This window comes from Mytilus californianus, unplaced genomic scaffold (genome assembly GCF_021869535.1).
Source record: "Mytilus californianus isolate M0D057914Y unplaced genomic scaffold, xbMytCali1.0.p SCAF_5, whole genome shotgun sequence".
Classification (NCBI taxonomy): Eukaryota; Metazoa; Mollusca; class Bivalvia; order Mytilida; family Mytilidae; genus Mytilus; species Mytilus californianus.
In genome coordinates, this window is record NW_026262701.1 from 33,826,019 (window position 1) to 33,834,337 (window position 8,319).

The window sequence follows — 8,319 nt, forward strand, 5'->3', positions numbered from 1 at the left end:
ACCAAGACGGCTTCTCGAGATCTTTGAATCCGTGCATCAACTATTTATGATCTGCTTACCCTTCCGGAGCACCTGAGACCACCCCGGTTTTAAGTAGGGTTGGTGTTGCTTAGTCTTTAATTATCTATGTTGTGTTTTGTGTACTGTTGTTTGTCTTTTTGTCTTTTTCTTTTTTTTCTTTTTTTTGCCATGGCGTTGTCAGTTTATTTTCGACTTATAAGTTTGAAATGTCCCTTTGGTATCTTTCGCCTCTCTTTTAGGAAGGACACCAACTTTTGGTCGCCCTTTATCGTATTTTGAAGATGAAAAAATGTTATGAATGATGCTTAGTTTCCAAACGCATTTTCAATTTCCGAACCATTCTTAGACTATACTGAATGTTAAAAATACATTTTTCACAATTTAGGGTTTTCTAAATGTTTGACTTTTTTCAACAAGTAAATTCAACACAAGTAAAGTACTTATTAAGTTTTTACTGTTTCTATTCATTTCAAAGCCAATCGAAAACAGGCTGATATCCAGTTGAAATTAAACAAAAGAAATGGAACTCTTTATTAGAGAAGGAAAAAATCCAAGTTGGTATATTTGAATTGTTTACATCTGTTTCTATGGACTTTAAGAGTTTAATGTAGGTCAGTGGATTATTTAGGATTTTTTTTTTTTTTTGCCTCTTTGTGTTTTTACTTGAATTATAGTATGGTACTTCGAGATATTTAATTGTGACCTTTTAATTTAAAGACAAATTTTCAAAAAAACAGTTGATTGTGGTAGAAAACATGTGGATCTTTTTTGTGCATAAGCATTACGTGCATAAAAGTTACGCCAAAAAAATTCCACAGAAAGATAAAAGAATGATCTTTTTTAAAGCATTCTCTGCCATGACAGTTTTTTAAAAAAAATCTTAAAAATGGACAATAATCATATCGAAAAGAGAAGGTCGACTGAGTACACCTTTTTATGTTCAGGCGTGTTTGAGTTGACTGTTTTGTCTTGAAAACGTATAAAGCAAACATATTTGTTACATCATCTCGCTTCAGATTCTATTATTTTTATATATTTAGTCTACAGGTTGATATAATAACATTAAAAATTCACAGTACTAAAAAATGAAATATATGGGTCAAGTGAAATGTCTTTCTAATGAGTCATTATAACAGAGGAGGTGTGTTTGAATGACAAATTTTAACTAAAAGTACTCGACAAACTTTACAAGTGGATCTTAAAAATGCATAACTTAAAAAAAATATATATTTGTTTGTGTGTGGTATCTAGGTTAATAAGTCTTCGACCTCTGAAAATATTTAGTCTACTCTTCCCTTCCAAGAAATATTCAATAAGATTTTTTTTAGTTTTTCATGATTTTCTATTCATAATATTATTTTTGGTTTTGTTTGTAGTGTTTTTATATAAAAGTAAGAAGATGTGGTATGATTGCCGTTAACAACCATAGGTCACCGTACTGCCTTCAACATTTATGATGAGTAAAACTGATATTGTAAGGAAGTTATTTGAAAACCCTCAAAACAAAAAATGCAAAATAATTCATACAAAAAAAAACAACGACCTGATCGATAAAAACAATTACCAATACAGCAAGTTTTAAATTTCGAAAATCCCCCCTGACAACCGATCAGAAAATTGTTTTAAGTTGACAAAATGCCTTACAGTACATTAAATGATGCTTAATTACAAGTAGATACGTTTGTCTTTTAAAATACAACTGTCATGTAAGAATCGTAATGAAGCTATGAGGATAAATTTATCGGTTTTTAAGAGCTAAACTGACATCGAGTCATCCCTACAATGGATTCCATTTTCACGATTAAAAAACTTAGGTGGCGTAATGGGGAGATAGTTTTGACGAAGAAGAATCCTGACTGAAAAGAGGCAGATGATACCACAAATTATTTGTTTGCGTTCAGTGGAAAATAGTTTATGCTTATTAAGGACGAGAACAAAATGATAATAAATCAAATAGGTAAGTTCTGCAATAAATTGATCAAAAGGACAAGAACTTTGACTGCCGCTTGACAAGAAAGTATGTTGGATAGGGACAGATGTTCCAGCAAAACCCATGCCTCTCCAAAGCATTGGTTTCACCATACAAGGTCGTGTTTGGTTGTAAAGTAAAGATATGAGTATACTCATCTTCACTGCCTCAAGGACATTCTTAGGTCTTTATAATCTGACGAGTTATAAGGTGACCGTAGTGTACTGATGCTAGAATAAAACAATGAACAAAGAAGAGACAAATCAAGGTGCTGTTTGCGAAACCCCATGTTTTTATAAACGTTTAAATGTTGACAGAGCTGAAAAAGTCATGGTCCGGGTTTCACAAAATGTGGTTGTAGTGCTAAGATCAGATTTAACGCCAAACGATATATTTGCCAAAAATTCAGGACAAATGTGCAACATAACCTGCCATCCAAATATTTTATGAAATAACAAAAAATTGTCGAGTTCAGTATTTGTGGGAATTTTAAATTATCCAGTTGAATTTATTTTTGATAAATGAATTTCTTTGAATGCAAGCGTTAAAATTCAGTTATTATCATAGATAAGTCTGTTGTTTTGTTCTATACTTTCAACGGCTCAGTTTTTGTGTACATTTCAGTCGATTAAATAATTCAGGCATTTTGTAAAATGCCTTTCATTTTTTCTAGGCATTATGTAAAGTGCCTGAAAAAAAATAGTCAAAATATAAATTGCCTAAATCGTACAGGCGCTTATTTTAGAAAATGTCTAAAGTTTTCAGGCATTTTAAAAAATGCCTAAATTAAGAAAATGCGGCGCCTGTAACATATACATAGATCTGGTGTCCAGAATATACATGAAGAAGATAACACAGCACAACATATATGATGATGACCGTACTACATAGGCAGGAAACTTAAACAGGTATGAAAATAATGGTATTAATTATTTTTGGAGTGTTAATTTTTTTTTAGAGGTTTTAGATAAAATACATGCTTTTGATGGTCCTTTTAATTCTGTTGACAGTTATGATGTTTCTACTCTCTATACTACACTTCCACACAATCTTATCAAGAAAAAGTTTTCATATTTAATTAAATGGTCTTTTGAAAAATCTCATTACAAATTTATTTGCTTTAACTCGTTTAAAGCCTTTTTCTGTAACGAAAAAGGAAAGTATGCAAGATACACTTACTGGAAATGTGAAGATATGATTGAAGCTTTAAATTTTCTACTGGACAACATATATGTACGTTTCGGCAATAAAGTGTATCGACAAGTAGTAGATATTCCTATGGGCACTAACTGCGCCTCTTTAATAGCAGATTTATTCCTGTATTGCTATGAATCTCAGTTTATGACCAAACTCAGTAAAGACACGTCATTGTTACATTTGGTTGATACATTCAACAATACCTTCCGTTATGTAGATGATATTTTTTCGTTAAATAATCCAGAGTTCTCTAAATATACTACCGAAATTTACCCAAAAGAACTTACTTTAACTAAATCTAACATAAATAGCAGTAGTTGTCCTTTTCTAGATTTGGACATTTCAATCTCTAAAGGAAAACTCCATACTAAAATTTACGACAAGAGAGACGACTTTTCATTCCCTATTGTTAATTTTCCTTTTTTAGACGGCGATGTTCCTTTGGCTCCATCATACGGTGTTTATATATCCCAACTCGTTCGTTATGCCCGTGTGTGTAGTGATGCAATAGATTTTAACGAACGTAATTAATGCATTACTAGTAAATTATTAAGTCGGGGATTTCGTTACCATAAATTACGTAAAACTTGCCTGTCGATACATTTTTAGTTTTGGCATTGCACAAGTCATGTCTTCTTTGACTGTCCATGACGTTAAAATACTAAATCCCTGGGATGTGTTTTAGTTGATTTTAGTCTCTGATGCATGATTTTTTATTATTAATTGTTTTTGGCTTTTAACTAGCTGTCAGTAACTGCGAATACTCTCAAATCGTACTTTCTTGTTTATTTGACCTGTTGATACTAATTGTAATGCTATTTTGCTATTTAATGTTATTCAGGGTTATATCTGGTCTATATACAAGCTTTGCTAACTGTTTGGTATTACTATAAATGTCCACTTCTTCGTACTATGATCATCAAAATTATTTATTTTGTTAAAATATTTCCTTTCTCCATTTGAACTGTGTACGTATTTTCATTTACCTGTGTTTAAAGTAATTGCAAATGGCTGATATTTTTGTTCAAGCATATTGATTTTCTTAAATTGTTTAACAGTTCACAGCGGTATAACATGTTACTTTAATTATTCTTCCCTTAGTTTATTTAGTTTGTATTTACATTGTATCATAGATCAAATTTATTTGTTCAGTGTATGTTCACTGGTGTTAATATGTCTTTTGGTTGAGTTAAGCCATTTCAATTGAGATTTTATAGTGTGCCTTTCTATGTTGTGATGTTACACTATTGTTTCAGATTAGGGTGAAGGTTTGGTACCATTAAAACGTTTAAACCCGCTGCAATTGTTTCCACCTGTCCTAAGTCAGGAACCTGATGTTCAGTAGTTTTCGTTTGTTGATGTGGTTCATAAGTGTTTCTCGTTTCTCGTTTTTTATATAGATTAGACCGTTGGTTTTCCCGTTTGAATGGTTTTATACTAGTAATTTTTGGGACCCTTTATAGCTTGCTGTTCGGTGTGAACCAAGGCTCCGTGGAAGACCGTACTTTGACCTATAATGGTTTGCTTTTATAAATTTTGACTTGGATGGAGAGTTGTCTCATTGATACTCATACCACATCTTCTTATATCTATGTATACACTGATCTGGTGTATACAACATCCGTGATTACTGAAGAAGACCACACAGTACAACAGATGAGATGATGACAATGGGTGTACTGTATAGGAAGGAATCAGGTTGTATATACTGATCTGGCGTATAGAACATCCGTGAAGTACACCACATAGAACAAACAGATATGATGATGACTGGACTGTATAGGAAGGATGTAAATTGTATACACTGAACTGGTGTATAGAAAACCCTGAAAGTAGATCACACAGGACAAACAGATATGATTATGACAAAGAGTGTACTGTATAGGAAGGATTAGGAAGCAGGTTGTATACACTAATCTGGGACATAGATCATCCGTGCAGTAGATCACACAGAATAAACAGATGAGATGATGACAAGTGTACTGTATAGGTATAAACTGATCTAGCGTATGGCACATCGGTGAAGTGCACCACATAGAACAAACAGATATGAAGATGGATGTACTGTATAGGAAGGAAGAAGGTTGTATACACTGATCTAGTGTATGGCACATCCGTGAAGTAGATCACACAGAACAAACAGATATGACGAATAGATGACTGTACTGCATAGTAAAGTAGTTGATTGTATACACTTATCTAGTGTTTAGAACATCCGTGAAATAGATCACACTGAACAAACAGATATGAAGGTGACTGTACTGTATAGGATGGAAGTAAGTTGTATACACTTATCTGGTGTATACAACATCCGTGAAATAGATCACACTGAACAAACAGATATGAAGGTGACTGTACTGTATAGGATGGAAGTAAGTTATATACACTTATCTGGTGTAAACAACATCCGTGAAATAGATCACACTGAACAAACAGATATGAAGGTGACTGTACTGTATAAAGGTAGTAAGTTGTATACACTGATCTAGTGTTTAGAACATCCGTGAAGAAGACCACAGTGAACAAACAGATATGAAGATGACTGTCTTGTATAGAATGGTAGTAGATCGTATACACTGATCAGACATGAAGTAGATCATACAGAACAAACAAAGTTTGTTCTTATGTTTTACTGTTTCACCACTGTCCGATGTGAAGGGAGGGTTTGCCACCAGCAAACTAGTTTAACCCAGCCACATTCTGTGTGTACCTGTCCCAAGTCAGGAGCCTGTAATTCAGTGCTAGTCGTTTGTTACTGTATATCATATTTGGTTTTCGTTCATTGTTTTGTACATAAATCAGGTAGCAAGTTTTCTTGTTTGGATTGTTTGTCGTTTTAGGGCCTTTTATAGCTGACTATGAGGTATGCATTTTGCTGTTTGTTGAATGCTGTACAGTGACTTATAGTAAGTTGGTAACTTTTATATCATTTGGTCTCTGGTGGAGAGTTGTCTCACTGGCAATAATACCACATCTTCTTATTTTGAGATATGCTGAATGGTGTATTGTTTAGGAAGGTTACTTTGAATAAACTTATATTTCATGATTATCAAGTAAACAATAGAGGCCACATGTGGAGCATGATCTCTCGTACTCTTAGATCTTTACTTTGTGTCTTTTTATTTTGTGCATTGTGTTGATCTGAGGGGTCAAGATCTTTAAAAATGATTTTGACAATTTGTTCTTATGTTGTACTGTTACACCACTGTCCCAGGTAATGTGAATATTTGAGTGCTCACAAGCATGTTTACAACCCGCCACATTCTGTATGTGCCTGTTCCAAGTAAGGAACCTGTAATTCAGTGGTTTTCATTGGTTGGTATCTGCCAAATTGTTGACATCTGTACAGAGACCATCTATTGCTTACATCCACATCCTTTGGTCTCTTGTGGACAATTGTGTCATTTGCCAATCATATATAATACTTAGCTATGGCATTGTCAGTTTATTTTTTTACTTATGAGTTAGAATGTACCTTTGGTATCTGTCACCTCTCTTTTGCAATCTACAACTTCTCATTGCTAAATGTACACCTTAAAATAATTTTATATACCAAATATGATGTATTGCTTAAAGTATCTGAGAGATGGTCCTAATCCCAAAACTTCAATCTGATCATTGAACCATGAAAATGAGGTTAAGGTTATTTGAAAACTACCAGACAGACTTGTACACTTTACAACTCTATATACTCAATAGCGTTGACCTATTGCTGATAGTAAATGAGAAAAGGAATCATAAAAGGTCAACATGAAATAAATAAAGATCAGGTGAACCCTACTTGACTGACATGATTTCCTTGCAATGATCCTATATATACTGAGCTGACATGCATACATTTTGTATTGGAGTTATCTTCCTTTGTTCATAATTGTACATTTGTAGTTGAACCTATTTTTATGACAGATTCAAACACCAGGCACAACTTAAATACTTTTTAATAAAATAGTTTTCTTGACAAGTATGGTTATACAAATACACATAACTTTGTAACTTGTATATCTAAGTATTATCTATCATTTGCAAAATTGATTGACATTTGCTGGATAGGAACTTAAGAATGTTCACCTCATTGCACTATATTGTTTTATTTATCAAAAGTAATGATAAAACCTGAAAGATCTAGAGACCAAGCCAGTAGCAAAAGGGTCATGCAATCTTTACCCAGAAATCTTTCAAAAACAGGTGACTGTGAGGTTAGGTTGAATGTAACTCTACTGCATATCCGTCATGCTTGATTTTTTTAAATCAAAAGAAACATTAACTTTAAGACTCTCTACACTGCACTTCCACACATATTTATTAAACAAAACTATCCTATTCAATTTAAAAGTTCTTTGAAAAATCTGATTGTATATTTATTTGCAGCAACTCATAAGCTTGAAGCTGCTGCTTTCTTTCTGAATGAAATGGGGAAATATGCTAGATATACATTATGAAATTACTCATAGCTGTCATTTACGTGCGTTTCAGCAATAAAGTTTATCGAAAGGGTGTAGGTATTCCCATAAGCACCAAATGCTCCCCTTTAGTAGCAGACTTGTATCTACTTTAAATAATCAAGAACTCTATAAATATACAGTTGAAATTTACCCGAGGGAACTAACTTTAAATAAATCTAATACAAACAGCAATAACTTCCCTTTCCTTGATAAAAATATTTGAGTTTCACATGGGAAACTCTCAAATAAAATTTAAGACAAAAGGGACAATTTCCCTATTGTTAATTTTTCTTTTTGGACATAAATGTTCCTTTAACCCCAACTTAAGAGTTTATATATCCAAATTCAATCGCTATGCCTGTGTCTGTAGTGACATTTTAGATTTCAAGACATGAATTTTGTTACCACAAGTTTCTGAAAACCTTTACTAAATTCTTTTATAGATAAAAAGATTTGGTTTGGAAGTTTGGCTGTATATGTAGAAAACTTACCACTAAATCGATATCCTTATTTTTATGGTGATATTATTTTTTGGACCCATAGTGTTTTTGTTAGTTTTTGTTTTGTTTTGAGCTTTGCATCATTCTGATGAGTCAAGTCCTATTCAACAGATTTTTATAGATTGTTCTTATATTATGCTGTTTCATCGGGAGAGGGTTGGGTCCCTGCAAAAATGTTAAACGCCATCAC